At 35.3% G+C, this 17,174-nt stretch overlaps 1 long non-coding RNA gene across 1 annotated transcript; it reads right to left on the reverse strand.

Moving 5' to 3' along the window:
- Positions 1 to 11,002: 11,002 nt before the first annotated feature.
- On the reverse strand, positions 11,003 to 11,850 carry LOC126747828 (uncharacterized). Its single transcript, XR_007664426.1, has 3 exons — positions 11,410 to 11,850; positions 11,222 to 11,346; positions 11,003 to 11,159 (listed from the first exon to the last, which is right to left on the reverse strand). It is a non-coding gene; the product is annotated as an uncharacterized LOC126747828 (long non-coding RNA).
- Positions 11,851 to 17,174: the final 5,324 nt, after the last annotated feature.

A 17,174-nucleotide genomic window follows, 5' to 3' on the forward strand; every position in this document is an offset into this window, starting at 1 on the left:
ATTAAAATTCTTTATTTTGTTACAGAAGAAAATAATAGAGGAAGAAACTGGAGAGCGAGGAGTAGCTACTGGAATAGCAGGGTCCATAGGCGTAGAGAGCGCGCCAATCTTCACCAACAAAGTAATATATAACGTTTTTATATTGTATTTAAGTTTGTTATATATTTTTTTTCTTTCAGAAACGCTATTGTCGGCCGTGACCGACGCGGTGGCCAGTGCTATTCTTAAGCACACAAATAAAGGAGGCTACAGGGGCAATTTCCGTGGTCGGGGCAGGGGACCAAATTAATTTTTTTTTTAAATACCGTAAAATAAATTTTTTACAAAAAAAAGCTCCAAGTATGTTAAATCTCTTATAAAATGAAGTCTTTTCGCCGAAACACTTTTTTTATAAAAATTTTTTTTAGCCTCTGGAGAAGTTTGAATTTTTTTTTTAGTCACTTTTGTTCGATTATAACAACTCACCCTGTATATCGATCGGGCCCAAAAAGTATACAGACATGAATTACTATAAAGTCTTTTATGCCTAAAAATTTCAATTTTTTTGACAGCGTTAAAATTGAGATCTCGTGCAAAAATGAATTTTGACCCGTTTTTTTACGAATTTTTGACTTTGAGACAGTACCGCTCCGTTTGGTGGTACCCGAAAAAAAATTCGTTTACGGATCCATCATTCCCAATGTATTGAGAGACCCTATGCCAAATTTCATCGTTTCGCTAGCCATACAGCCAAAGATATGAATTTTTATTTCCAAAAAAACACGATTTTTCGGAACCGAGGTCGCGTGCATAATATAGTCTGCGACTATATAACAAGTATAGTCGCTTCGCTCCTATACTTTTGGTCCGTAAGGACCAGTTTCGAACCTTTAGGTCTTGTCTGTGAATGGTTATAAAGTAATTCTTACAAAAAAACGAAAATTATCAGGTGTACTTAAGTCTGGTCAGTCGGGGGGGGGGGGCTAAGGTTTATCTGCCAAGGAAAAAGAGGACCAGTTGTTGGGGTATCATGCTTCAAAGAACCATAATGTGTTATATAGTCGCGCTGTATGTCAATATAATGTGTTATTATGTCAAATAACTGTTAACGTTTATTAATTGCATCCTAAATAAACTCTAAATACCAAATTTCAACCCAATCGGATCAATAGCAAAAGAGTTACAGTGTCACGTGACCCGAACCTCAAATGTCAAAAATCTATCAAAATTTAATAATTGCATCCTAAATCAACCCCAAATACCAAATTTCAACCCAATCGGACACATAGCAAAAAAGTTACAATAGTCACGTGACCCAAAACTCAAATGTCAAATATCTCTCAAAAATAGTAATTTCATCCTAAATAAAGCCCAAATACCAAATTTGAACCCAATCGGACTCATAGCAAAAAAGTTTCAATAGTCACGTAACCGGGAAGTCAAATGTCAAATATCTGTCAAAATTTATTAATCTTATTTGAAATAAACCCTAGGTACCAAATTTCAACCAAATCGCACAAAAAACAAAAAAGTTATGATAATCGGCTAACCTTAAAAATTAATAATTTCGAAATTTTTTTATTTATATCCTGTTCCGTCAAATCGGAAGACTCATTTCTTTATTTATTTTTATTCTTTTTTTATTGTCAATATTCATATAATTATATTTAACATGAGCTTTGCTTCGTCGTGGTACTGATCGTTGTTAATATCTAAAGTTGTATTCTACAATTTCTTTAGTTTTTTTTTGCTAAATTATTATTCGCGGCTTTTTATCGCGTCATAGGTAAGACAACCTTAATTTTGACCGAGAAGAGTCGCACGCACCTCTAGTCCAGTACTGCATCGTTCCTGATTGATGGGAACTGGCAGCATTAGCATTGGTATATAAACTACTGACCAAATAAGTCGTCCTCCATATATAAAGACACGCGAGTGAATTCCAAAAATTATAAGTGCCGGCACACCGTCAAACCCAGCAAATATTTGGAGGTGAACCTGGAGGAGCAGTCCTGAACAGAAGCGACAGCAAGGTGAGCCACAAATTATTTTGGGGTTGTCTTGGCCGTCGTCTTAATTTTTTATGCATTAATTAATTAAAGATACAGTCCACTATTCTAATTTTACCCCCAACATTTTTGGTCCTTCGAGCCGGATTTGGATTTAGGATTTTGATTGCATACCTACATTTCAGCAAAAAATTACATCCAAAACGTGTAAGAGCATACAAAATTATTATTCGGTATTGCTATATTGGTAAACCTCATGTTAAAATTGTTTAAAATTTTGGTTAATTATAGAAATTCCATTCTCGAGTCAATCGGACAGTACCGTCTATCTATCTCTCTTCTCACATTTAGCGTCTCAACGCGTCGATAATTGCATATCGCGTCAGTTGCAGCGCCGCTGGTCCCTCGTCCGTCTCTTATTATATTTTTACAGAGTGGAATAGTAAATCAACTCGGTTTCGGTGGCTTTACTTAATATTATTTCCTCTCTACGCCCGGACTTATAATTTGGTTTTCGTTGTTGGCTTGTCTAGTAATATTACTTTACAATAATATTGCTGATAAAATAATAAAATTTTTTATTGACTTTTTGGTAAAAGATTTGGTAATTAATCTTATTACCCCCAAATATTAAACCCCCTGGTTTGCCAAATCTTCTCTCTCTCTTTCTCTCTTTGTGATACTCATAGGCGATATTTGCCTCTCTCCTCTTATATATGTTATTATTTATAATATTACTCATAATATCTCGCATAACTCCCTCAATTGTTTTGATTATATATTGTGACAGTTTCTCTCTATTTGCTATACCTTTTCAGAAATTTGTTGCAATTTAGTGTATCAAAACAATTTCCTTTATATGGTCTCATCCATCTCTCCTTCTCTTTAATGCTCTTAATATCTCTTGATCTCTCTATATCTCTGCTCTTGCGTGAACAATTTTATAACTAATTTAATCAACTATACCCTTCACGCTTAACGTATAAAATAAATATACAAGAATAAATCCATTTTTTTGAATCTCTGAGTTTATAGCTCTATATCAATAGGTATAAGTAGCTTGGTTAATTTCACCTTATTAAGCAATTTTTACTGTTTAATCAAAATAAGAAATATAATAAACCCCCTTTCTCATTTTGTCTAAAACTTTGTTTTTTGCTCAGTATTGCTTTATCTCGGATTAAAATATTTTAATCCAAATTTAATTTTTCTTCCTTCGCTCTCGTTAATATGGCTGATAAAAAGCTAAGAGGCCTTATTGCTCAACGCGATAGTGCTGTTAGCCGCTTAGAAGAAATCAAAGTAGTTGCTGATAATGCCCTTAATAATGTACGCCTTCATACACAGTTAAAAATTCGGGTCAAACACCTTGAAGGGATTGTTACTGAATTCAATAATCATCACGCCTCTATTTTAAATATTGTCGCTCAGGGTGATGATGATGATTTGGCGAATCAACAGGCTATTCGCAAACATTTTGATGAAAATTTTTATTCAATCCAAGCAACTTGCTCTGAATTGTTTGATAATACTGAGCAAGGGGCAGAAAGAGCAACCCCCAGTCATGTTAAATTACCTAAGCTGGAACTTAAAAAATTTAATGGCACTATAAAAAATTGGAAGACGTTTATTGACCTCTATGATTCTATTATTCACAATAATTCAAGTCTTTCCAATGTAGAAAAATTTACATATCTTTTAAATTCCTTAGAAGGACCCCCACTAAGCATTGTTCAGTGTACTCCTTTAACTGATAATAATTATAACATAGCTTATAATACATTGAAGGGTAGATATGAAAATAATCGATTAATTTCGGTTAGTCACTGGCGTGAGATTGAAAAGACTGTGAAGCTTTCTGATGAGCATGATGCAAAATCTCTTCAAACTCTATTAGATACATTTACTGAACACTTAACTGCAATTGAAAATATGGGTCACCCTGTCTCACAATGGGATTTCGTTTTATTTTACATGCTATTTGATCGCCTTGATTCAAGCACAGCCACGAGGTTCGAACTTGAGTGTGGTAAATCTCTAGACGAAATTCAAAATAAACACAAGCATTTTGAAATTTTATTAGACTTTCTTAAGAAGCAGTGTATCGCATTAGATACCGTCTCAAGCTCTTTTAAAGATGTAAAGCCTAGTACTTCTAAATATATAAAACAAACAGCAATGCCAAAGAGAACTTTTGTTATTAGTGCTGCGTCATGTTACTTTTGCCACAAAAATAATCACTCAATTTATAAATGTTCAGAATTCTTAAGTAAAAATTCCCACGAAAGATATAAAATTGCAAAAACTGATAAATGGTGCACCAATTGCTTAGGTTTAAAACATAACTCGTTTAATTGCTCATCTCGTCGCCGCTGCGAAAAATGCTCCAAGCCTCATCATACCCTTTTGCACCATGACTCCTTTGAAGCTTCTCAGCCACCTGCCGTTGAGCAGGAATCTTCTACAAACTGTGAGTACAGATCTCAACCTGTTGCCTTGACCAATATCAAACCACACAAAAATACTGAAAGCTCTGTTTTATTGGCCACGGCACAGATTCGGGTTCTGGATTCCCAGGGTCAATTTATCAATGCGCGAATCTTATTGGACAGCGCAAGTCAAGTGAATTTTATTACAAACAAATTATGTAAACGTTTGGGCTTAGTCAAATGACCTCTTTCCCTGTTTGTTAAAGGTTTAGGTGACACTGTCTCAAATGTCTCTCATGAAGTCACATGCACCTTCACGCCTAAATGTTTTACAAATCCCAAATTTTCTCTAGATTTTGCCATAATTCCAAAAATATGCGAAAACCTTCCCTCTTCAGATTTACCCACAGATTGCTTCACTCAGTTTTCTCATCTCGAGCTGGCAGATGAAAGTTTTAATGTTTCGGGTCCTATTGACATGTTGGTTGGAGGTGATGTTTTTGGTTTTCTTGTTAAAGAAGGTCAAATATCGCAATCGATTAATAAACCTGTTGCTCTAAATACTCAACTAGGGTGGATAATTATGGGTCGTGTGTCTTACCAGGACTCTATTTCTCGTTCAACCCCTAATAGCCTTTGCGCTACTGTCAGCTCCACTCTTCTAGATATTGTTAAAAGGTTTTGGCAGCTGGAACAAGTCCCTAATTACCATGTTCATTCCCCTGATGAAGTTGCTGCAGAGGAGTTTTTTCAGAGGACTCATACTCGAAATTTCTCAGGGAGATATGTTCTTCAACTTCCTTTCAAACATTTAGAACTCCCAGTTTTTGAAAACACTCGAGATATCGCTTTGCGTAGGTTTTATTCTCTTGAACATCGTTTAGAATCCAATCTCGAGCTTCATGATGAATATCGCGCTTTTATGCAGGATTTTATTGACACTGGACATATGGAAATCCTACCCTCAAACATAGATATAAAAAACTGTTATTATATACCCCATCACTGTATTCTTCGTCCGGAAAGTTCAACCACAAAACTTCGTGTTGTTTTTGACGCCTCCGCGAAGGCCGCAAATAATATTTCTCTCAATGACACTTTGTTAGTCGGCCCCAAGCTTCAACAGGATATATTTCACTTGCTGTTAAAGTTTCGCATCCATGCTGTTGCATTCACTGCTGATATTAAGCAGATGTTTCGACAAATTCTCATAGATCAACCCTGTAGAAATTTTCAAAGAATTTTATGGAGGTTTTCAAAGTCTGATCCTGTGAGAGACTATCAACTAAATACTGTAACCTACGGTGTAGCTTCTTCACCATACCAAGCTATTAGAACTCTCACTCAACTTGCTAGGGATTATAAGTTTAAATTTCCTAGGGCATCTGAAATCTTAGAGAATGAAATATTCGTGGATGACGTAGTTAGCGGTACTGATTCTATCGAATCAGCTCTTGCCCTTCAGCAAGAACTAATTTCGTTGCTTTCTCTTGGTGGCTTTGAATTGCGAAAATGGGCGAGTAATACGCCTTTATTAATATCTCATTTAGACACCTCTTTGACACAGTTGAACCCCCTTTCCTTTGATAAAGAGACTGATTCCATAGTCAAGATTTTAGGCTTGCAATGGAATCCTCTTAGTGATTCTTTTGTCTTTAAAATAGAATCTATAGTAAAACCATGTACAAAAAGAAACATTTTATCTGATTTGGCTCGTATTTTCGACCCTTTAGGATTTCTTTCCCCTGTTACTGTCTCTTTGAAAATAATTATTCAACAATTATGGTCATCTGGACTAGACTGGGACCAACCTGCTCCTAACTCTATTAAAGAATACTGGTCTTTATTTAAAGAAGGTATTTCTACCCTATCGAGCCTTTTATTACCTCGAAAGATTATCCCTTCCCAGATGAAATTGTGTGAGATGCACGGCTTCTGCGATAGCTCGGAAAAGGCGTATGCAGCTGTGGTCTATTTTCGCATAATTACTTATGATGATAACGTTCAGACGTATTTGCTATGTTCTAAGAGTAGAGTAGCTCCTCTTAAGACAATCTCGATTCCAAGGCTAGAGTTGTGCTCGGCTGTCTTATTGGCAGATTTAATGTCATCAGTTAAAGAAGCGCTTGCTGATTCTATAAATATTTCGTCATTGTTTGCATGGACTGATTCCACTGTAGCTTTAAGCTGGATAAAGTCTTCTCCCCATAAATGGACTACTTTTGTAAGTAACCGCGTATCGTATATTCAGGAAAAATTATCTGCGGATTGCTGGGCTCATGTTAAGTCGGAAAATAATCCCGCTGACTGTGCAACCAGAGGTCTTCTTCCCTCCGAGTTACTTCACCTCAAAAAATGGTGGGCTGGACCAGAATTCCTTACGTCTCATCTTACTGAATGGGTTAATGATCCCTGTATACTTGACGATAGTATAGACCTTGAAAAAAGAAGGATTGTTTTATTAACCTCGACTCCAGTAGTTAGCTTCTGGGATAATTTGATATCCAGATTCTCCTTTTTATCAAAGATTATTCGTATTGTTGCATATTTTTTACGTTTCTGTGCATATGTAAAGGCTCCAAAACTCGTTGACAATAAAGGTCATGTAACATTGGCAGAATTGGATAGAGCTCTCTTACTTTTAATCCGAGAAGTTCAGAAAGTTTCATTTGCTCAAGAAATGGCAGAACTTTCGAAATCCAATCCTAATCTAACAATATTACCGAAATATATTCGGAAGCTCTCTCCTTTTTTAGACAAGGATGAAGCACGCTTCTCTTTCTTATAATCATAAACACCCCTGTCTATTACCCCGTGATCATCGAATTACCTTTCTAATTATTGAACAAACTCACATTAAATATATGCACCCTGGTTTACAAACTACCCAATTCCTACTCAGTCAACGCTTTTGGATTCCTTCTTCAAGAAGAATTATTAAAAAGGTTTTGTCTTCCTGCATGCGTTGCTTTAGGTGTAACCCTTTATCACAAATTCCTCTTATGGGTGATTTACCGTCCTTCAGAGTAAATCAAGTAAAATGTTTCACCAAAAGTGGTGTGGATTTTGGAGGGCCATACTTAATCACTATGGGCAAGCATCGTGGCAGCAAAACTTGTAAGGCTTATATTTGCCTTTTTGTCTGCTTGTGCACAAAGGCTCTTCACCTGGAACTGGTTACAGAGCTATCAAGCGATGCCTTTCTGGCCGCATTAAGGCGCTTTGTTTCTCGCCGAGGTCGTGTCACAGACATGTTGAGCGATTGTGGGACGAATTTTGTGGGTGCGTCAAAAGAGTTGATGCAAAATATGCGTAATGCATCGATCCACGAAGGCATAGTGTGGCATTTCAACCCCCCTTCAGCCCCAAATTTTGGTGGAATTTGGGAAGCTGGAATTAAGGCCGTAAAGGGCCATCTACATCGCGTAGTTGGTTCGCACATCCTCACCTATGAGGAGTTTAATACTGTCTTGACCTCAATAGAGGCAATCCTAAATTCTCGTCCTCTCTGTTCATTAAGTAGCGACCCTAATGACTTAAACCCTCTGACCCCAAGTCATTTTTTGAATTTGGAACCTTTAAATACCTTCGTTGAATCCGACCTAACAGAGATTAAATTGGGTCGTCTTTCGCGCTGGCAACTTATTCAACGTATCCACCAGGATTTTTGGAATAGGTGGCATAATGAATATTTACACACCCTTAATCAGAGGTCGAAGTGGTATGATACAAGTAAAGCCATTGAAATTGATTCGTTGGTATTATTAAAGGAGGATAATGCTCCACCCCTTTCGTGGTTGTTGGGTCGTGTAATAGAATGTTTTCCAGGCAGGGATGGCATTACGCGTGTTGTAGCGGTAAAGACGCATAAGGGGATACTGCGCCGTCCTGTCTCGAAGTTATGTTCATTACCGAACAATTAGTCTTTCCTGCGGAAAATTTATATTTCGCGTTAGAATTCATGCTTTTTTTTATCATTTTTGCTCTTTTTTTTTTTACTTAAAATGTGGGACATTTTAGGTGGGCGGTATGTTCCGTCAAATCGGAAGACTCATTTCTTTATTTATTTTTATTCTTTTTTTATTGTCAATATTCATATAATTATATTTAACATGAGCTTTGCTTCGTCGTGGTACTGATCGTTGTTAATATCTAAAGTTGTATTCTACAATTTCTTTAGTTTTTTTTTTGCTAAATTATTATTCGCGGCTTTTTATCGCGTCATAGGTAAGACAACCTTAATTTTGACCGAGAAGAGTCGCACGCACCTCTAGTCCAGTACTGCATCGTTCCTGATTGATGGGAACTGGCAGCATTAGCATTGGTATATAAACTACTGACCAAATAAGTCGTTCTCCATATATAAAGACACGCGAGTGAATTCCAAAAATTATTAAGTGCCGGCACACCGTCAAACCCAGCAAATATTTGGAGGTGAACCTGGAGGAGCAGTCCTGAACAGAAGCGACAGCAAGGTGAGCCACAAATTATTTTGGGGTTGTCTTGGCCGTCGTCTTAATTTTTTATGCATTAATTAATTAAAGATACAGTCCACTATTCTAATTTTACCCCCAACATATCCCAAAACCAATGTTTAAGAATTATTAATATTTATTTTTAATAAACTCAATAGTATAAAACTCATCTAATATCTAAAACCATCTTTTAAATTAAATAGATCATTACGACTGACCCGCGTATAATAGGACAAATTTCATTTTGATTCACCCCGATATAAACACACTGACATTTCAAAAAACGGCATTTTGGCAACGAAGACGTCAAAATGATTATTTCATTTAATGGTCTCTTAGAAATAATACAATACCAACAGTAACTATAGTTGAACGATACAAACAGCGTTCCTAACAACCATTGTTTAAATTTTATTTTGGCTCATTTCGTACCATGCAAGCAATGGACGTAGACGCAACGGCCGAAAGCCTACAGGCGATCATGGAGTCTGTACCGGTAAGAATTTAATTAGATTATATTTTAAATTAGTTATTCGTTATATTTTATCGAATAGTCGGAACCTCAACCCAATTCGAGACAACCCAACCCAAGGCAACCCAACCCAAGCCCACCCGACCCAACCCAACCAAATCTTCCCAACCCAACCCAACCCACCGAAGCCTCCCAACCCACCGAATCTTCCTCCCAACGCAATAGTAAGTATAAAATTCACTGAGATATTGCCATTTTCATTTTCTTTCTAATTCCCGCGGAAAACATTAAAATTCTTTATTTTGTTACAGAAGAAAATAATAGAGGAAGAAACTGGAGAGCGAGGAGTAGCTACTGGAATAGCAGGGTCCATAGGCGTAGAGAGCGCGCCAATCTTCACCAACAAAGTAATATATAACGTTTTTATATTGTATTTAAGTTTGTTATATATTTTTTTTCTTTCAGAAACGCTATTGTCGGCCGTGACCGACGCGGTGGCCAGTGCTATTCTTAAGCACACAAATAAAGGAGGCTACAGGGGCAATTTCCGTGGTCGGGGCAGGGGACAAAATTAATTTTTTTTTTTAATTTTTGATTTATGATTTTTTTTTAAACATATTATATATATTTTATATAAGTATCGTTGTCTTATTAAAAAACTATAAAACATATGAATAGACTGGATATTCTGTGTACTGGATTGCCTGTATAATACTAAAATGTGATGATAATACTAATGTGTGAATGTGATCTTTTGACAAAAGTGTAAAAGGGTTTTTTTAAATTTCATAATATGCTAACAGATGGCCACTGACTGGGGTATATTTGTGTTATACTTGTATATCGCTCGTTAAATCAATTTAATCAACTAAAAATAGAAATATATGTTACTGCAATGCACATTTATGTTACTCCAACAAAAACGCTCCTATATAAAGTCCAGTGCAGCGATATATTAGAATGGTCACCCGTCAAAACACCAGCCTTTTACTTCTCAAACAATGTAAATAGAAGGTGGATGACATTGTTTGGCAGGTGGAATGCTGGTGTTTTGACGGGTGACCATCCTAATATATCGTTGCACTGGACTTTACATACATCCTATAGTCATACATTCATCGCTCTCAAATATTCCAGTCTAGGGCCACCTTAAACCTGAAAATTCAGGCAACATATATCTCTAATATCAGCCCATATATGTTGGCAGAAAATAAAAATCTTGGATTTACTGTTAAAATAATAAAAAAGGAGAATATACTTCAAATGATGATTAAAGCTGTCAATTTCACATTAACAAATATCGAAAATTCAATAAAATTAAATTTTCCTTGTTATAAGCAAGTGGAGAATTTTTATATATAATTTTAATTATTACAAGTAAGAAATGTGTTGGTAATTTATTAAACAGTTTATATATTTTAACCAAGAATTTCATAGAACTCTACTTGTTTAGTTATTATGTTATGTAATATATAAATTATTGACACATGATTGTCCAAAGATATTATGCCTCTTTTAAGAAATTAACACAAAATTTAGCATATAAATCTTAATTTATTATGGTCACACTATAAAATCTGACTGATTAAAAAACTAAAAGGAATTAGAGGATAATTATCACGGTAACAATGATAAACGTAACTATAAAAATATATAGAATTATAACATTTTTTTATTACATTTAATTTTTCTCTTCAGAAAACACTAGTATTGTTAATAAGTTCTTCTGCTCTCCCATGCAGGGTGTCGAGGAGGCGGGCATAGAGCATATACTTTTCTCGTTAGGTTCTTTTTTCTGTAACAAAAGGCGTAATTAGATAATTTATTTAAAAAAATGATATGAAAGCAATGTTATACCTATATTCTCCACAGGTTGGGTTGGGTTGGGTTGGGTTGAGTTGGGTTGGGTTGGGCTTAGTTGGGTTGGGTTGGGTTGAGGAGGCGGGCATAGGGCATATACTTTTGTCGTTAGGTTATTTTTTCTGTAACAAAAGGCATAATTAGATAATTTATTTATAAAAATTGATATGAAAGCAATGTTATACCTATATTCTCCACAGGTTGGAAGTCCGTTTCTGGAAAGAGCGGTACCAAAGTAGTAATATCGTCATCAATCTTAATTTCCTAAATACAATATAATAAAGAATGTATGGTTAAAAAAAAATAAATATTAAAATATTAAATTACAATGACAAAACATTTGTCACAATCAGAAGATAATGTTGTTAAAAAAAAGAATTTTATTTGTTTAAGAATCATCCAGGACTTGAGAGGCACTTGTCAGAGCGAAAATCAGTTTTTTGTAAATCGCGAATTAATTACATCAACTTTCTCTAAAAAATTCTTAATAAATTAACATAATAATATCTCATATTTATATCATGAACATTTATAACGAAAACTGATTTTACGAGGTTATGCTGTTTTAAATTAATATAGCATATTTAAACAAAACAGACATGGTCTGTTGATTTTCTATTTTTACAGATAAACCATACATTTCCAAATCACATTGAAAATAAACCATAAAATATAAATTAAAGAATTAATTGTGCTTAGTAACCACATAGCAAAATTATATGTTTTACAAATAAATATGAAATTGTATAGTTTACTCTCCCAGAGAGACTTTTATAATTAAATATATATTTAAAATATATATAAAACTAGAAAAGGGATTTTCATTGTGAAAGCGAATGATTAATAGTAAGCCATGCCATTAGCACTAGGCACTTCTACAATTATCTACTATTTACCACACGCTAATCATTATACTCCGACTTTTGATACCTCAAGACGATAGCAAGAGTTGCCTCGCCGAATGAAAAATCCGCCACCCATTGCAATAAGTAATTACATGCATTTAACAAATTGGCCATTAAGCTAGGTTTAATCACTTATCGCATAAGATGGCTCTAATATATAAAGACATCACATAGTGAAATCTTTTGGGGGTAGGGGGAGATCATAACCTAATATCTGAATCTAAGTGCGTCAAGAGTTTTGGTTACAGTCGGGCCGGATAACCCCTGGATGCATGTTGAGCTAGAAGTGTAAGTAAACTGATGTTTTATTTGCTTGCAATGCAAAACTCACTGCTCATACTATCTGAATATTGCTTTGCTCATTTGTAATTTTGTTTATGTTAAATAGGTTTGTCCTAGTATTTTAACAATTTTAACATTTTTCTAAGAGCAATAAGTATACATCTTCTAAAGTTTATTTTTTTTACTCGGAATATTTGCTCATCCAATTGTGTTTATATTAATCAATATTTGCTCATCCATGTGTGTAAGAATTCATGGCCTACTATTAAAAACAAAAATAAATATGGATTTTTTTGATTTTTAAAGCTAAAATTTACTAAAGAATAGGTTGTGATACATAAATGTATTCAGAAAAAAAAATGCAAAAATTTGACGTTAAAATATACAGGGTGTTCCATTTAAAAAATACCAAGTTTGTGCCCAATCTTAAAAACAGTGCATTAGAAAAAAAAATTAAATACGCCACTGACTTTTATGTAAAAATATCTATTATAAGCAGTTTTCATTTTTATTCTATCTTATACAGGGCCTGAGAAATAATAACATCTCCAAAAGTGAACATTTTCGTTTTCGCACTGTATTTCAGGAACAAAATTAGTTAGAATATTTCTGTTTGTGGCTTTAAAAGTTTTACAAAAAAGTGATACAGGGTTGCGAAAACCGCAAAGCTCTATCTTAAAAAATGACAGAGATACCCTGCAGTCTCATCCAAAATGGGACACAGTGTACTGTGTGAAGAAGAATTATCTCAACCTATAAGCAACGATACTTCCAATAGACCAATAGGCCGGCATTCACGATCCGATAGTCGGGCAACCAGTAGCTGCTCAGGATACTTTATACCCCACCAACCCTTTGTATCACCGCCGCTAGAACCGCAACCCCTAAATTGTCGCTGGCGCCGCAATCGCCATCTAAACAGCAAACTGCGTCCAATTATTTTCGCACTTTTGATTTTTCTTAGTAGTACTTGCCAATTAAAATACTTACCTTAAACAAACTGCCAGTTTCATTTCAGTGTCAATAGGTTGTCGTGCATTGCAGCCAATCCCTTGAATATTTTCTTTAATTACGTCATGGATTTATTGAAACTGAAGCCTGGTTACACGAAAATATTGTTTAATTTGAACGTCACTTAAATCACTTAAGAGATTAAATTCTCCATGCGTTCTTCTTTTTTTTAAATGAGTACTTTCACCTAAACACTTTTTTCGCCGTTTTAAATAGAAACACAACAGAATATTCTCGATTTCCAAATCCGAATCTATACAAAGTTCGTCTTCTGTAGACATATTTAATAGGGTGGGTCGAAAAAAAATTTTTTTTGGTTTATTTCCTAATAGCAAAATTATGTTGTATTATCATTTTAAGACCAACCATTTAAAATATTATTGAAATATTTAAACTCTAAGAGCCCGCGCAATGCCGCCGCATTATCGTCAAATTTGTAAAATAAGGTAATACCTTGCAAGACACTGCAAGTCTTCCTATATTCTAATTTAAGACGTTTGCTTTACAGTTAATTTATTTTATTCCTTTACAGACCTTTCATGACCTTGAATCTATTTTTAATACGCAATGCATGCTGTTAAGTCACTGCAGCCAATCGCGCCGCGGTCACTATAATGCTACATTTAGTGTGAATTAATCTCTGAACGCGTACGGTCGTGGTTATCTGTTTTGTTTATCAGAGCTTTATTTCGCGCTAATTTCTTACCAAATAGTATGGAAAGTAAAAGAATAAAGTACAAGTGTCCCATATTTGGAACTATTGGTGAACTAAAAGAAAATGTGTTACCAACTTTCCAAGATGTAATGAAGTTTTACGAATGGACAAGAATACAACTTAAAATTCAACAAGGAAGTAACAAAGAACCGTCTTTTTCTTAAATCGCAGACATAGTGGCTCAAAAAATTGAAGATATTTGGCAAAAATCATCTATTCCTATGGTCTCACACACACGAACTATTCAGATTTTAAAAACGTACCACGGAAAGTGCAAAAATCACATTAAATCTCTAAAAAGGTTGACAGAAGAAAAGAAAGCCTTGTTTTTGCGCCAAAGTGAAGTTTTGTTTGATATTTGTTCCTGTAAATGTAAGGATCTTCTTCATCTCTGTAAATGCTCGCGTGAGTCGAAGGTACCCAAAGAAGAACACGCATTTTTGCTTGACCAGAGGGGCGAAAGAAAAATGCTTATCGGTGGAGTAGATCTTGTGCGCACTTTAGAACTGAAAAAAAAATTGGAGAGAAAACGTAAGAGTTTAAAGCCTTTTAATAAACTCATTCCTAGTTGTGATCAACCACAAAAAGAAGTGTCTTCCTCTGCTTTTACGGATTTTGAGGAACGTTATGTATCGCCCGTAAAACACAACGTAGAAGATTTGCCATCCACTTCACAAACCTCCAAAAAGAAATCTGTGAAACGTAAACGTTTTCCGACGCTATCGAAAACCGCTGACCGTTATGGTGTTTCTGATAGAGCGGCGGCTGCAATTGCTTCGGCGGTATTACATGACATATCTTCTGATGTAGAGGTAATAGATAAATCTAAATTAAGAAGGGAAAGACAAAAATTACGGGATACGCTTTTGCAAGAACAAACCAATTTGCAGCTTCCCGCGTTGTACTTTGATGGGCGCAAGGACAAAACTTTAAAAGTCATGGCAAAAGCAGGCAAAAAATACAGAAAGGTGGTAGTTAAAGAACACATTTCTGTCCTGAAAGAACCCGGTTCGTTGTATGTAGGTTATACTACACCATTACATGGTACTGCCAGAAGTATTGAAAGGACTATTAGTGCACTTCTACAATGAAAACGTATTTGTTCTGACGAATTGGTGGCTATTGGTTGCGATGGGACAGCAACTAATACTGGAAAGAACGCAGGTGTAATTAGACTGTTTGAGAAGAAGCTTCAGCGACCACTACAATGGATAATTTGCATGCTTCACTTAAATGAGTTGCCTCTGAGGCATTTGTTCAACAATCTAGATGGTAAAACAACTGGTCCACATTCGTATAATGGTCCTATTGGTACCAAGTCAGCTACCAGTAATTAAAACAGAAGATTTAAGCATGGACCAAAAGTATTTGTACGCGATAACCACAGCCGTAATCACTGGAAACTGCCCCACCGACTTAGCCCATAAATCGCCAGGGAAAATTTCCCATGCTCGCTGGTTGACTACAGCCAATAGAATAGTGAGACTTTATGTTGCTACAATACGTCCGACTGAAAATTTATGTCACCTAGCGCAATTTATCGTCAAAGTATATGCCCCTGTATGGTTTCAGATAAAAACACATCCTTCTTGTAAAGATGGGTCCCGCAATTTATGGAAATTGATACAAAATTCTCGATATCTATCAAAAGAGCTAAGAGACGTAATAGATCCAGTCATTCAACGAAATGCACATTTTTTCTATCCAGAGAATTTACTCTTAGCCATGTTAACAGATGAGCAAAAGAATATTAGGGAATTAGCTGCCAGAAGAATATTAAAGGCACGAGATTCATTGGCACTAAGAAGGCAACTACGTATATTTGAAGTACCGGCAGTAAATTTTAAGGCTTCGTCTTATATTGATGTAATAGACTGGCAAGAAAATAACAACTGTGATCCTCCAATCCTCCGAAGCTTCTCAAATGATGACTTAAAAAAAATTGTTGCATCAAATGGTGACGAAGATTTAATTTTCATTAGACTACCATGTCACACACAAGCGGTAGAGCGGACGGACAAATTAGTGACAGAAGCATCAATGTCTCTGTGTGACAAGAAGTCAAGGGAAGGCCTGATTCATGCTAAACTCTCATCTAGGAAAACAATGCCCAAATTTGAAAGTAAGCAAGATTTTCATGCATAATGGCATGTTATTAACAAGACTTTAGTTGTAATTTTGTGTGTTTTTTTATATTTAGCATTAACGATATGTTTCTACCATTAAATTCCTAATGTTTATAAAACTTATTATAATTAAAATTCTGGATTCACTATCGTCATGCCCTGAAACTATTTTGCCTTTTTTATCAAAATTTCAAAATTCATGCGCGGGCTAAAGATAAAAGTTAAATTAACTTTTTTTTTCTTTTGTAACTTGTTTTTGTGCAATGCAACATAATACAGCTATTAAAAAATTAATAAAACGATTTTTATTTTTTCCCTATATAAAGTGACCCACCCTAATATTTAATTCTAATAACTAATAGGTACCGTCAATTTAATTGTGCTCTTTATATGACAATATAGGTAAATATATACATAACAAAAAAAGACAAATAGCTACGACATGCAAAGGTCCTACGTTTTCCTCTGCTATGTCTCGGCTGTGCTGTGCTCTGCTACCCTACGTTCAACATAGCTAGCCAAACTGAGTTTGAAAGAGTTCTGAACCTGCTAGGAGATGATGGTTGCATGCATACTGACGCTTTAAAAACAATTAATCGCAATCTGTCGAAAATAAGCACGAAACTTGAGCACGAAAAGGAGGCTGCACAATTGATTTATTAATTAAAATCGGCAGGTCAGAGGGTTAAAAAAGGTGGCAAAATAAAAGTGCAACCATCATCTACTAGCCGCCGGCGCACTGGGCTTACACGTGGGTCAAGAAGTGTACCGTCTGGGAGACCACCAAGACTCAACAAAATAAGAAAAAATTATGTTAAACGTTCTAGAATTTTGAAGCAAAACATTACAGCAAATTCACGAAATGCTAAAGTACATTCAGTTTTTTTTATAAGTAATTAAACACAACACCC

Source organism: Anthonomus grandis, chromosome 20, assembly GCF_022605725.1.
Source record: "Anthonomus grandis grandis chromosome 20, icAntGran1.3, whole genome shotgun sequence".
NCBI classification, from domain to species: Eukaryota; Metazoa; Arthropoda; class Insecta; order Coleoptera; family Curculionidae; genus Anthonomus; species Anthonomus grandis.